This window comes from Triticum aestivum, chromosome 3B (assembly GCF_018294505.1).
Source record: "Triticum aestivum cultivar Chinese Spring chromosome 3B, IWGSC CS RefSeq v2.1, whole genome shotgun sequence".
In the NCBI taxonomy this organism is placed as follows: Eukaryota; Viridiplantae; Streptophyta; class Magnoliopsida; order Poales; family Poaceae; genus Triticum; species Triticum aestivum.
Genome location: NC_057801.1, coordinates 485,659,381 through 485,673,982, shown reverse-complemented (window position 1 = coordinate 485,673,982; position 14,602 = coordinate 485,659,381). Strand labels below are relative to the sequence as shown.

Below are 14,602 nucleotides of genomic sequence, written 5' to 3'. Positions count from 1 at the left end.
GTCAGATTTAGAACCACGACACAAGGCACATTTGACAATTTACAGTCTTCATTGTCTAAGTTTCACTACAATTTTCACTGATAATACGCCTATATAAGTATAAGGAGGGTGTGCGGCGGAAACCTAGAACGGGGAAATCCCCTCGCCGACTCCGCATCGACCTCGACGACGGCGGCGGCGCGCTGGCTTCATTATTCCCCTCCCGAGGGCATGTTGAGTTTCCTCTTCCTTCCCCCTACCCTCCTTTAGTCCCCTGGTGAATAGCTAGGCCTTTGGCCGGCCGGTGGCGGCGCACTTGCGACGTGGTCCTCCTTGAAAGCGTCGGCTTGGGGTAGAGTTGGGGTTGGAGTGCTGCTATATGTGGGTTGGTGGTGGTCGGTGCAATGCGTCCTCGGATGTCCGACGGCGGTGGAGGTGGGGAGATATGTGCCTTCGTACCCCTTCAGCGGTTGTTGCCCTGCTGCATTCGTGCTTGCCGGCCTATGAGCGGCATCCTCATGCTAGATGTAGGGGAGATAGTGGTCTCCCCTCTGGCATTGACACGACTGGGCTATGGCAATGGTTTCTCCCTGCAAAGCTTGATTGTCCTCTTCACTGCTTGTTGGAGGTCTGCGGACTCCTCTATTCCCGTTGTTCTGGTCGGCATTGTGCTCTTCGACGTCATGGTTTTGTTTCCCATTATGTTGGCAGTTTCGCTCTTTGGCCAGCTTGTGTAGTTTCGGCCTTGGGCGATCTATGTGTGTAATTTTTCAATCTTTTTTCCCCTCATGCGCAGCCGTTGTAATAATCTGCACTTTGTATCTTAGCCGGTTGATGGTCTCATTAGTTTGAAGTCAGGTTAAATGCATTTCATTTAAAGAAAACTCGGATAGAAACACATCATTTATTGCATTATAATCGACTACACACGCATCTTGCGGTGGATCGCATCATTATTCGCTTGTACTAGGCGAGGTCTATCGCAACGCCATTGATACAATATTTAGAGAGCATTTATTTATTGCCCATCTTCTCGTACCATATAGACGATTGACTATGCGAACGGCCTCTGGTTATAGCAGTCCAGGTTGTTGTCATAGCTGACGCGGAGAAGGTCGCAGTAGCGCTTGTAGAACCCGATCCGGTCGGCGACACGGGCGTCCTGCCCGCGCCCGCACTCGAGGCCACCGTTGATAATGTTGGTGATCACTCCGTACCCAGGCACCCTCCCCGCCGCCTGATCGGCGCCCGAGGGGCTCCACCGGCCTGTGATCACGTCGTGGCTGGAAGGTTTGGGTGACTGCGGCGTCATCCAGAACCATAGCGCCGTCTTAAATGACACAGTGGCGTCCGTGGCCACAAGGTCCGGGTTGTTTAGCAAGTCGGTGCCGATGGCCCGTCCCGCTGGCCCGTAGTTGTAGTTGTGTGAGATCTGGACGGGCCCGCGCCCGAAGACTTCTTGCCCGGCGCGCATGGCCACTGCGAGCTCGGCGTGCAGTAGTCGGAGGTGGCGCCACGCTCCTGGTTGAAGCAGTAGCCCCACGAGTAGGGGCCGTCGGGCGCTGTCGGCCACCCGCCGGTGGTCTCGTGGGAGGTCTGAGCGAGGAACGCGGCCACCTCGCGCTTCCTGACGTCGGCGCCACCCGTGGTCGCGAAGCCCGAGAACGAGTTGGCAGCGGCAACAAAGGCGCCGTAGTTGTAGAACCCCTTGGCCTGGCACGCCGCATCGTTGCGGTGCAGCAGCATCTGGTCGAAGAGCGACTGCGAGATAATTTTTTTTTTGAAACGGAGGCAAAAGCTTTGCCTCATCCATTAATTAAGAGAGAAAAAAGTTTGTTACAAGTCACACAATACACGGCATGAGATCACTCTCGCAAAATAAGAGACCCTAATTTTTTTGCACCGGCGATGACCCAAAGGTTAGCCTCAGAATCGATGTAGTCAAGCAATGTAGGTGGAGGGGCGCTCTTGTGCTTGAAGACCCTTGCGTTTCGCTCATTCCAGACGGTCCACGTAACAAGCATGGTGAGGGACGCCTTGGCTTGGCGGTTTGGCGTGCCATTGTCGCAAGTACTTGCCCACCAAGCCTCAACCGAGTCGAAGAGGGGCCAACCATTGGTGTCAAGACCGTGAATGTGGTATTTGTCAATGATCAAGGACCAAAGCCTTCGTGTGTAGCGGCATTTGAAGAAGAGATGAGACCCACATTCCTGCACTCTCTTGCAAAGAGGGCAGAGATCACAATTGGGCCACCCGCGTTTGGCCAATCTATCGGCGGTCCAAATTCTGTCTTGCAACGCCAGCCAAGCGAAGAACTTGACTTTTGAGGGGGCCCAAGCCTTCCAAACCATTTTATCCAAAGGTGTGAGAACCATCCCTAGGAATTGCGCCTTGTAAGCAGATGCCGCCGAGTAGGTCCCACTAGTCGTGTGCTTCCATACAATGTCATCCTCGGTGAGTTCATCAAGTTGGACCTCGTGCAAAAGCGCCCAAAGAGTGAAGAACTGCGTTATGTGCTCCACGGAGATGTTGGTGGGGGGTTTGATCTTGTGGATCCATGCATTGTGTGAGAGGGCCTCCCGCACCTTCCAATTTTTTCTCTTTGACGCTTCATGAGTGAGCGGGGCAATGTCTTTTGGCTTGCGCCCAAGGAGCCAAGGTGAGTCCCAAAAGGGGGTCTTCGCACCGTTGCCAATGGTGATAGTGGTGGATGCATAGAAAAAATTTAAGTCCTCCTCGTCACATGGGTTTCCCATCCCCACCCACATCTTGGTGGGCTCCTTCCATTCATACCATGGCCATCGCAACCGGAGGGCCCGTGTAAACTTGTTGGTGTTAAGGTGGAGGACACGCCGCCGCCGGAGGGGGTCGGTACCGGTACCGGGGTGCCGCCGCCGCCGCAGCCCTTGCACTGGCTCTGGCAGCCGTCGCCGCAGTAGTCGGAGCCGGAGCCGCAGAAGCCGAACTTGCTGCAGCAGAGGCAGTTGGGGCACGTCGCCCCGCCGGCCTGCGAGCCGCACTGCTCCGCTTGTGCAGACACGGCGAAGGCCGCAACCAGCATGGCCACCACCGCAACTCCTCTCATCTTGGGCAACGAAGCAGAGCCCGCTCAGCTGGTGCCTGGTGATTTAGTTACTAGCTAGTGTGTCACACTGCTCGTGTAGTGGTGTGTGTGTTTGCCAGAAGCTGGTGCAGTGCACGTCTTTATATAGCCAGCAAGCCACAGCAGACGTGCCCAACTTTCCACGAGTCCATGATCGCTCTACTTAGTCTAGCTACGCAATACAAGCAAGTTCGGCAGATCTCGAGAGCGATCTAGTACGTGTACTTTGTACGCATGTTCCGATCTCGTGTAAGCATGGAAAATGCCGGTGCTCGTGCACATGCCGGTGCACCGGACGTTGATCGGGCTGGAAGTAAGCGTGGAAAATTCCTCTCAACTCAGCTTCGATGGCTCTCTGGGTCAGATTTTTCTCCCGCTTCCTGCGCGCATGCAAGCAAGCATGCATGCATACGTGCACCAGCTCAGCGTTGATGTGCGACCAAACTTTGATCGCCGCATTAATGGATGGACGGACGTGGAATTTTGATGGTGATGTCGCTTGCGTGCATGGAATTCCATTATCTTTCTACTCGTTTCTTTCTGTTAGCGACGCCCTGCCGACCAGGCAAACTATGTTGGAGACATATGAATAGTCTCCATATTACAACGCACATTTCACAGATTAAGAACAATTGAATTACACATCTTTCCAGGTTAAGACAGGATTATTGCAATTTCAAAGATTAACACAAATAAAATAGAATTGTAAACTAATGAATATCATCTTTCCAGGTTTTAAGAGAATGACTCTAACCTAATGGACCATAGATACATACGTGCGTACTTTCAGAAGTATCGAAACGAACGTAGCGGAGCAATGACAAGAAGGGTTCAAGCACATCCTTGGAGTCAACAAAGACATACTTCAGCAATCAGCACCTCTCTCATCACCCCTTCACTCTTGTAGACTCACGGTCAAGACGTGCATATATCACATACTAAGCACTCATTCTCTTTAACCCTATAGGATTCTTGAAAAATCATACTAATATGTTACTCCCTCCGTTCGGAATTACTTGTCACTGAAATGGATGTATTTAGACGTATTTTAGTTCTAGTTACATCCATTTCCGAGACAAGTAATTCCGAACAGAGGGAGTACCTACTAACCATACGAAACTACCTATCTTGAAAATGATGAAGCCATCGGAAACCAACCATATTTCAAACCCAACCTATAGAACATGTTCTCTTACCATATTTACTAGCCTTTCTCCCAAGACGATGCAAGCTTGTGAGTGGTGGATATGCAACAATCGACCACTTTTGAATGCTCGCATGAGCTCCCCGACATGATTGTGACATATTTTCGTATAATGATCATATGAGCTGCTGAAGATGATTATGATATTGTGTCTTGATGGTTACTGAAATATTAATATCTTTAGATATAGTTACTTGATTTGATATTAATTTTGTTAGATGTGTGTTGGATCCTTATTCATGTCAGCAATCAAGGCATCGGTATTTCAATCTCTGGTACAATATGTGATGGTCATATACACCGAAACCGATTAGGCAATGGATCATCAACAATGATCTGGGATAAAAACTGGATGCCTAGTAGGGACAAAACAATTTATGAACAAGAGTGGGTGGGATTTGGGAGGGAATTACTTTATGAAGAACGTATTAACCTTTGCTCATAAGTTATTTTACCGTCTCTCAGCTAATATTAATGAACTAGAGAAGATACCAACACGTTGCTGCAGGAATTGGTGCAATTGTTTTATTGAGACTTGGCAGTATGAAACTTTAGTATTTTGATTAGTCATATGAGAATTGAAACTAAAGTACATATAATTTATTATATTTATTATTATATAGTCCTAAAATATATATTGAATTTAGTGACATGCATATTCTGTACTAAGTTTTTTTTCATGCATAGTGGCATTGTGAGTTGGCATAATTGCATGTTGAGAGAACTAAATTTAATGACACATTTATGATGACATGGTGAGTTGGCATAGTTACATGTTAAGATATTTGAGTTAGTGGGGACCAACTATTTAGGTATATAGGATATAGGATTCCCGCCAACCAAACAAGGGAATAAAGATATCTCTCAAATTCTCATGTGTAATACTCATTCGACACCAAACGGAGGGTTTAAAATAAAATGAAACTTTCCACATCTAATCTATCCACAAGTCCCTCCTCTAAATTCTTCTACCCCTTCCCAAAAATGTTTGGGTCACTTCTTTTGAGCTTATGTTTTTCTGTATCAGAAACATGCTTATGGAAAGTGGTGGAAATAACACCGGTAAGAAGAAACCTCGTGAAATTACTTTTCCTATTCTTCCAGCTTATGAAAATTTGGATTTTAACGGTGTTAAGCTTTGCAAAGCCTCTAATATCCCTTGACTTCAATTATGTCTTGATTTATATATAATATAGTAGAAATTTATTGTTGTTACAATGCATAAATGAGCAAAAAAGAGAAGCTCAAACATCATTTATATCCATCATTAGTGCATTTCGTGTTATGTTTTTCTTAGCTTTTTTGCGTCATAGACGTGTGATCTTTTGTATTTTCCACGTTTGCGCGCACCTTTTTGTCAGATTTCACCAGGATCCCAAGGAATCAGGGGATTTGGAGCATTGAATGAAAACACCTATGTTTTTGTGCAAAATATGCTAATTTGACATCATAAAAGCCTGCCATATGAAGATATAAGCACATGGGAAGAAACCAGGATGTGTTCTCCATCGAAAGGCACCACCTCGCCATACCTTCAGTCACGGAGTTCACGCCATCAACCATCATCATTAGTATGATCGTCCACATCCTAAACATCAACTCCTCCATTAATCTCGTTGTAATCGCAAACCTAATGTGAATTTATACGAGTATCACATTAATCATTTATATTTTATTACCATGAACACCTTGGTGATGTCTTGTGTCTGAAAAATCATGGATGTCGCCTAGAGAGGGGTGAATAGGCGCTTTAAAATAATTGATGCATGAGACTCAGTGAGTTTGATGAGCTCACTCTTAATGACCCTTGAGCCATTTTCGAGGCGCTCAAAGTCCTCAAGGAGTCTAGCATGTGCAACTTCAAGCTTCTCATTTTTAGTTTTGAAATCATTGGCCACTTCAAGAGCCCTATCATGGGATTCCTTTATTCTAGATAGTTCTAGAGCAAAAGTCTCCTCAAGAGATTCCATGGTGGTTTGTTCAAGTTCAAGAGCTTGAGAGAGGTCCGTGATCTCACTAGCATAATCACGCTCATGGCCTTCCATTTTATCAATGGTGACCTCATGCTCCTCGAGATGAGATTCCAACTCCTGAATGTATTTCTTGCTCTTAATGACAATAGACATGATTTCCATGAAGTTGGAACGAGCAATTTTATTCTTATGAAGAGCTTTAAAAATCATTTCCCCCTTAATTTTTTAAGGAGGTAACATTATCATTCTCTTCATCATTATCAACATCATCATCATTCTTATCATCATCAACATCATCATCACAAGATATATTGGGATTCGAAGTAGGAGATACCTTCAAAGCCTTAGCCATAAGGCAAAAGTGAGAAGCAATAGATGATGATGTAAGATCCCTTGAAGCAACATTCAAGACCACATCTTGTTCCATGGAGTGTTGGGTTTCCTCTACATTGTTAGCACAACAACTCAAGGAAATACATGCATTTTTATCATGGCAACAAGATATAGCAAGCATATCATCATGAGATTTAGTCAATCCATCTCTACATATTATGCAAGGACTATCAACACAAGCATGAAACATGTAGGATGCTCGAAGTGTCAAAGTCCAAAGATGAAGCATTGCAATAAGATAGTGATGAAGAATCGTCAACAATAAGCCCACTATCACTCACCATATCATCACCTTGTGTCAATCCACATGTAGGTGAAGTAGAAGAAGTTGAGAACACAACACGGCTGGAGGTGGAGGGAGAACAATCATCCCCACAAATCTTGGACACACCATATTTATCTTGTAGCTTTGTCCACAACTCATGAGCATCCCGGAACGGCATGCGTTGAAATATAACTACATTCCTCAAAGCATCGAAAAACACATTATAATCTTGAGCGTTGAGATAAGAGTTTTTCTCATCCTCTAAAGATAATCTTAGAGAATCCTTTGGAGGAGAAAACCCCATATCTACAATTCGCTCTAAATTTGGGTCCATGACCTTAAAGAGATTAAGCATGCGAATAACCCAAACATCAAAATATGTGCCATCAAAACTAAGAGTATCAGATAATCCTAATCCCCTAGTCGACATCTTTACTCTCTAGGCAGTTAAGACAAACAAAGAGCAAAGAGGCTTTGATACCAAGTGAAAGATCGTGGATGTCGCTTAGAGGGGGGAGGGTGAATAGGCACTTTAAAATAATCACGGTTTAGGCTTAAACAAATGTGGTATAAAACCAGTGTTTAATTTGTCAAGCAGAAAACCTAAAACGACTAGGCTCACCTATGTGCACCAACAACTTATGCTAAGCAAGATAGACAACTAAGTGATAGCAAGATATATGACATGAAACAATATGGCTATCACAAAGTAAAGTGCATAAGTAAAGGGCTCGGGTACGAGATAACCGAGGCACACAGAGACGATGATGTATCCCGAAGTTCACACCCTTGCGGATGCTAATCTCGGTGTGGAGCGGTGTGGAGGCACAATGGTCCCCAAAATGCCACTAGGGCCACCATAATCTCCTCACGCCCTCGCACACTGCAAGATGTCGTGATTCCACTAAGGGACCCTTGAGGGCGGTCACCAAACCCGTACAACTGGCAACCCTTGGGGGCGGTCACCCTCGTACACTTTGGCAACCCTTGGGGCGGTCACCGGAACCCGTACAAATTGCTTGGGGCAATCTCCACAACCTAATTGGAGACCTTGACACTTGCCTGGAGCTTTACACCATAATGATTGAGCTTTGAAGCACCACCAACTGTCTAGAGCGCCCAAGCACCCAAGAGGAGCAAGCCCTAGGGTACCAAGAACCCAAGAGTAATAAGCTTCTCAAACTTCACTTCCACGTATCACCATGGAGAACTCAAACCGACGCAACTAATGCAATGGCAAGGGCACACAGAGTTCCCAAGTCCTTCTCTCCCAAATCCCACCAAAGCAACTAATGCTAGGGACGAAGTGATGGAAATATGCCCTAGAGGCAATAATAAAATGGTTATTATTATATTTCCTAAATCATGATAAAGGTTTATTATTCATGCTAGAATTGTTTGATCGGAAACTTAAATACATGTGTGGATACATAAACAAATACTGTGTCCCTAGTGAGCCTCTACTAGACTAGCTCGTTGATCAAAGATGGTTAAGGTTTCCTAACCATAGATGTGTGTTGTCATTTGATAACGAGATCACATCATTAGGAGAATGATGTGATGGACAAGACCCATTCGTTAGCTTAGTATAATGATCGTTCAGTTTATTGCTATTGCTTTCTTCATCTCAAATACATATTCCTTTGACTATGAGATTATGCAACTCCCGGATACCAAAGGAATACCTTGTGTGCTATCAAACATCACAACGTAACTGGATGATCATAAAGATGCTCTACAGGTATCTCCGAAGGTATTTGTTGAGTTGGCATAGATCGAGATTAGGATTTGTCACTCCGAGTATCTGAGAGGTAGCTCTGGGCCCTCTCGGTAATACACATCATAAGCTTGCAAGCAAATGACTAAGGAGTTAGTCATGATGTGATGTATTACGGAACGAGTAAAGAGACTTGTTGGTAACGAGATTAAACTAGGTATGAAGATACCGATGATCGAATCTCGGGCAAGTAACATACCCATGGACAAAGGGAATTACATATGTCGTCATAACAGTTCGACCGATAAAGATCTTCATAAAATATGTAGGAGACACTATGGGCATCCAGGTTCTGTTATTGGTTATTGACCAGAGAGGTGTCTCAGTCATGTCTACAGAGTTCTTGAACCCGTAGGGTCCACAGGCTTAACGTTCGATGAAGATATAGTATTATATGACTTATGTGATTTGGTGACCAAATGTTGTTCGGAGTCCCGGATGAGATCACGGAAATGAAGAGGAGTCTAGAAATGGTCGAGAGGTAAAGATTGATATATATGACGATGGTATTCGGACACCAGAAGTGTTTTGGGGGGTACCAGATACTTATCGGGTCACCAGAAGGGTTTCCGGGCACCCCCGACAAAAAATATGGGCCTTATGGGCCAAGAAGGGAAACACACCATCCACAAGGGGTTGGTGCACCCCCATATAGGATGGCCTAAGGAGGAGAAGGAAAGGGGAGAAGGGAAAGGAAAGTGCGGATTAGGATTCCCACTTCCTTCCCTCTCCCCCCCTTTCCTTCCCCCTTGGGGAAACATGGCAGGGGGCGCAAGGCAAGGCAGGGCCCCTAAGGGGCCGGCGGCCAGCCCTAGGGCGCGCCCTGGCCTCTCCCCTTCCCTCCCACCTATATATATGTGGGAGGGGGGGCGCCTAGCACACAATAGATCAATTGATAGCCGTGTGCGGCGCCCCCCTTCACCGCTTACACCCCGGTCATATTTTCGTAGTGCCTAGGCGAAGCCCTGCGGAGATCACTTCACCATCACCGTCACCACACCATCATGCTGAAGGAACTCATCTACTACCTCTCCATCTTGCTGGATCAACAACGCGGAGGACGTCACCGAGCTGAACGTGTGCTGAACGCGAAGGTGACGTACGTTTGGTACTAGATCAGTTGGATCGCAAGGAAAGTTTGACTACATCAACCGCGTTGTGAAATGCTGCCGCTTACGGTCTATGAGGGTACGTAGACACACTCTCCCCTCTCGTTGCTATGCATCTCCTAGATAGATCTTGCGTGTGCATAGATTTTTTTTTGTTTTCCATGCAACGTTTCCCAACAGTGGCATCAGAGCCAGGTCTATGCGTAGAGGATATACCCGAGTAGAACACAAAGAGTTGCGGGCGGTGATAGTCATACTACTTACCACCAACGTCTTATTTTTATTCGGCGGTATTGTGGGATGAAGCGGCCCGGACCAACCTTACATGTCCACGCACATGGGACCGGTTCCACCGACAGACATGCAACTAGTTTTGCATAAAGGTAGCTGGCGGGTGTCTGTTTCTCCTACTTTAGTTGAATTGAATTTGACTATGGTCGGTCCTTGAAGAAGTTTAAAACAGAAAACGTGATGAAACATCGTTGTGGTTTTTGCGTAGGTAAGAACATTTCTTGCTAGAAGCCCGTAGCAGCCACGTAAAACTTGCAACAACAAAGTAGAGGATGTCTAACTTGTTTTTGCAGGGCATGTTGTGATGTGATATGGTCAAGATATGATGTGATATATGTTGATGTATGAGATTATCATGTTTTGTAGTATCGACAACCGGCAGCAACCTTAGGGTTGTCTCTTTATTGTATGAAGTGCAAGCGCCATGTAATTGCTTTACTTTATCACTATGCGTTAGCGATAGTTGTAGAAGCAGTAGTTGGCGTGAAGACTTTGACGTAATGACGCTATGATGGAGATCAAGGTGTCAAGCCGGTGATGATGGAGATCATGATGATGCTTTGGAGATGGAGATCAAAAGCACAAGATGATGGCCATATCATGTCATGTGATGTTTATCTTTTATGCATCTTATTTTGCTTAGATGGCGGTAGCATTATAAGATGATCCCTTCACCTAATTTCAAGAAAAAGTGTTCTCCCTGAGTATGCATCATTGTTACAGTTCGTTATTTCAAGACACCACGTGATGATCGGGTGTGATAGACTCTACGTTCACATACAACGGGTGTAAGACAGTTTTGCACATGCAGAATACTTGGGTTAAACTTGACGGGCCTAGCATGTACAGACATGGTCTCAGAACACTGGAGACCGAAAGTTCGAACGTGAGTCATATAGTAGATATGATCAACATAGAGATGTCCAACATTGATGACTACCCCATCTCACGTGATGATCGTACATGGGTTAGTTGATTTGGATCACGTATCACTTATATGACTTGAGAGATGTCTATTTAAGTGGGAGTTCATTAGTAATTTGATTAATTGAACTTAATTTATCATGAACTTAGTCTTGATAGTTTTGCATATCTACGAAGTAGATCAATAGCTCGCGATATAGCTCATTTTTTTGATATGTTGCTAGAGAAAACTAAGTTGAAAAATGATAGTAGCAATGATGAAGACTGGGTCCGTGATCTGAGGGTTATCGTCATTGATGCACAGAAGAATTATGTCCTTAATGCACCGCTAGGTGACAGACCTATTGCAGGAGCAGATCCATACGCTATGAACATTTGGCAAGCTCGATATGATGACTACTTGATAGTTTAGGGCGCCATGCTTTACGGCTTAGAACCGGGACTTCAAAAATGTTTTGAGCACCACGGAGCATATGAGATGTTCCAAGAGTTGAAATTGGTATTTCAGACTCATGCCCGTGTCGTGAGGTATGAGACCTCTGACAAGTACTTTGCCTACAAGATGGAGGAGAATAGCTCAACCAATGAGCATGTGCTCAGAATGTTTGGGTACTACAATCGCTTGAATCAAGTGGGAGTTAATCTTCCAGATAAGATAGTGATTAAAAGAGTTCTCTAGTCACTATCACCAAGCTATGAGAACTTTGTGATGAACTATAATATGCAATGGATGACGAAGACGATTCCCGAGCTCTTCACGATGTTGAAATCGGCGAAAGTAGAAATCAACAAAGAGCATCAAGTGTTGATGGTTAACAAGACCACTAGTTTCAAGAAAAGGGCAAGGGAAAGAAAGGGAACTTCGAGAAGAATGGCAAGCAAGTTGCCACTCCCGTGAAGACCCCCAGAGCAGGACCCAAGCCTGAAACTGAGTGCTTCTACTGTGAAGGAAATGGTCACTAGAAGTGGAACTGCTCTAAATACTTGGCGGATAAGAAGGATGGCAAAGTGAACAAAGGTATATTTGATATACATGTTATTGATGTGTATTTTACTAGTGTTCTTAGTAACCCTTAGGTATTTGATACCGGTTCAGTTGCTAAGATTAGTAACTCGAAACAGGAGTTGCAGAGACTAGTTAAAAGCGAGGTGACGATGTGTGTTGGAAATGATTCCAAGGTTGATATGATCACCATCGCACACTCCCTCTACCATCGGGATTAGTGTTGAACCTAAATAAATGTTATTTGGTGTTTGCATTGAGCATGAATATGATTAGATCATGTTTATTTCAATACATTTATTCATTTAAGTTAGAGAATAATTGTTGTTCTGTTTACATGAATAAAACCTTCTATGATCATACACCCAATGTGAATGGTTTATTGAATCTCGATCGTAGTGATACACATATTCATAATATTGATGCCAAAAGATGAAAAGTTGATAATGATAGTGTAATATACTTGTGGCACTGCCGTTTAGGTCATATTAGTGTAAAGCGCATGAAGAAACTCCATGCAGATAGACTTTGGGAATCACTTGATTATGAATCATTTGATGCTTGCAACAATGCCTCATGGGAAAGATGACTAAAACTCCATTCTCCGGAACAATGGAGCAAGCTAATAACTTAATACATACCGATTGTATGCGGTCCGATGAGTGTTGAAGCACACGGCGTGTATCGTTATTTTCTGACCTTCACAAATGGTTTGAGTAGGTATGGGTATATCTACTTGATGAAACACAAGTCTGAATTTTTTAGAAAAGTTCAAAGAATTTCAGAGTGAAGTGGAGAATCATCGTAACGAGAAAAATAAAGTTTCTATGATATGATCGCGGAGGTGAATATTTGAGTTACGAGTTTGGCCTTCATTTAAACCAATGTGGAATTGGTTCATCATTCACGTCACCTGTAACACCACATCGTAATGATGTGTCCGAACGTTGTAACCGCGCTTTATTAGATATGGTGCGATCTATGATGTCTCTTACCGATTTACCACTATCGTTTTGGAGTTATGCATTAGAGACAGCCGCATTCACGTTAAATAGGGCACCATCTAAATCCGTTGAGATGACACTGTGTGAAGTATGGTTTGGCAAGAAACCTAAGATGTCGTTTCTTAAAATTTGGGGTTGCGACACTTATGTCAAAAAGGCTTCAGCCTGATAAGCTCGAACCCAAATCAGAGAAGTGCGTCTTTATAGGATACCCTAAGGAAACAATTGGGTATACCTTCTACCACAGATCTGAAGGCAAGATCTTTTTTGCCAAGAATGGAACATTTCTAGAGAAGGGGTTTCTCTCGAAAGTAGTGAGTGGGAGGAAAGTAGAACTTGATGAGGTAATTGTACCTTCTCTCGAATTAGAAGGTAACACATCACAGAAAACCGTTCCAGTGATGCCTACACCAACTAGAGAGGAAGCAAATGATAATGATCATGAAACTTCAGACCAAGTTGTTGATGAATCTCATAGGTCCGCCGGAGCACGATCCGCACCAAAGTGGTATGGTAATTGTCGGGGATATACGCCGCGGTGTAACCCACCGGATGTATGACCCGACTGGAGCTTGGAGACTCACCGGCAACCCGCCCGGACCTGGCGGTTTACGGGTAACCTGCCTGAACATTGCAACTCACTAGTGACCCGGCGGGCGGGTCAGATGGACGACAAGGCCCAAGTCCCAGTAGCCTGGTTCATGTGATGGTGGGCCGGCTTAATAGGAAAGGCGTGAAGAATATTTCCCTTACAAGGAATCAAGACCCGGACTTGTATCGGATTGTATTAGAAGATAGACTAGTCCTAATTCTGGTAGGACTCCACATGTAACCCACCCCTCCAACTTATATAACGAGGGGTAGGGCACCCGAAGAAGGGGCGAAGTAATCTCAAAGGCTAGATACAACAAAAGGGGAGACGACTTATACAACAACTCTCTCATGAGCATAATGAGACCTAGCCACAAACAACATGTAGGGCTATTACCGGATGATGTTTCTCGGGGCCCGATGCTGTCTAAACCCTTGTCTTGTGTGTTAACCCACCTCGCGTCTTTCGATTCCAATCAACCCCATTTAGGCTACTACCTAGTTGCATTGGCCTCACGACAAGTCCTCACAGTAGGACATATGCCGTGACAAATCCACGACATTTGGCCCACACCATGGGGCCTGCGCACGATGGTGTTGAGTTCTTGGAGGGATCTCACTCAGGGATTGAGAAGTCCGCAATTTTGCCGGTAAAGAAGAGCCGGTTTGAAAAGATCTACATCAGAATATAGGGTTGCATTGCGTGCCGTGGCACATACTTACGATCTGGTGATCCGACCTCAGGTCAATTTTTGGAGCGTATTCTTGAGGCTAGGGAGTTTTTTGCTACAGATCCGATCCGTACCGACGACTTGTGGTCAGATCGAAAACAATAGTGCCAATCCACCAAACCCTACTGATTCGTGCATACAACGATGGGTGCACGTAAGGAAAAGCTGCGATTGTTCCAGACATCAAGAGAATAGGAATTGGATTTGGCCTCGAAACTGGCCACAACCTGGAAGACACGGACGTGAATAGTCAAA

General features: G+C 44.9%; 1 pseudogene; it reads right to left on the bottom strand.

Annotated features, from left to right (window-relative positions):
- Positions 1–1,033: 1,033 nt before the first annotated feature.
- LOC123065570 (basic endochitinase A-like) lies at positions 1,034–3,119 on the bottom strand (annotated as a pseudogene).
- Positions 3,120–14,602: the final 11,483 nt, after the last annotated feature.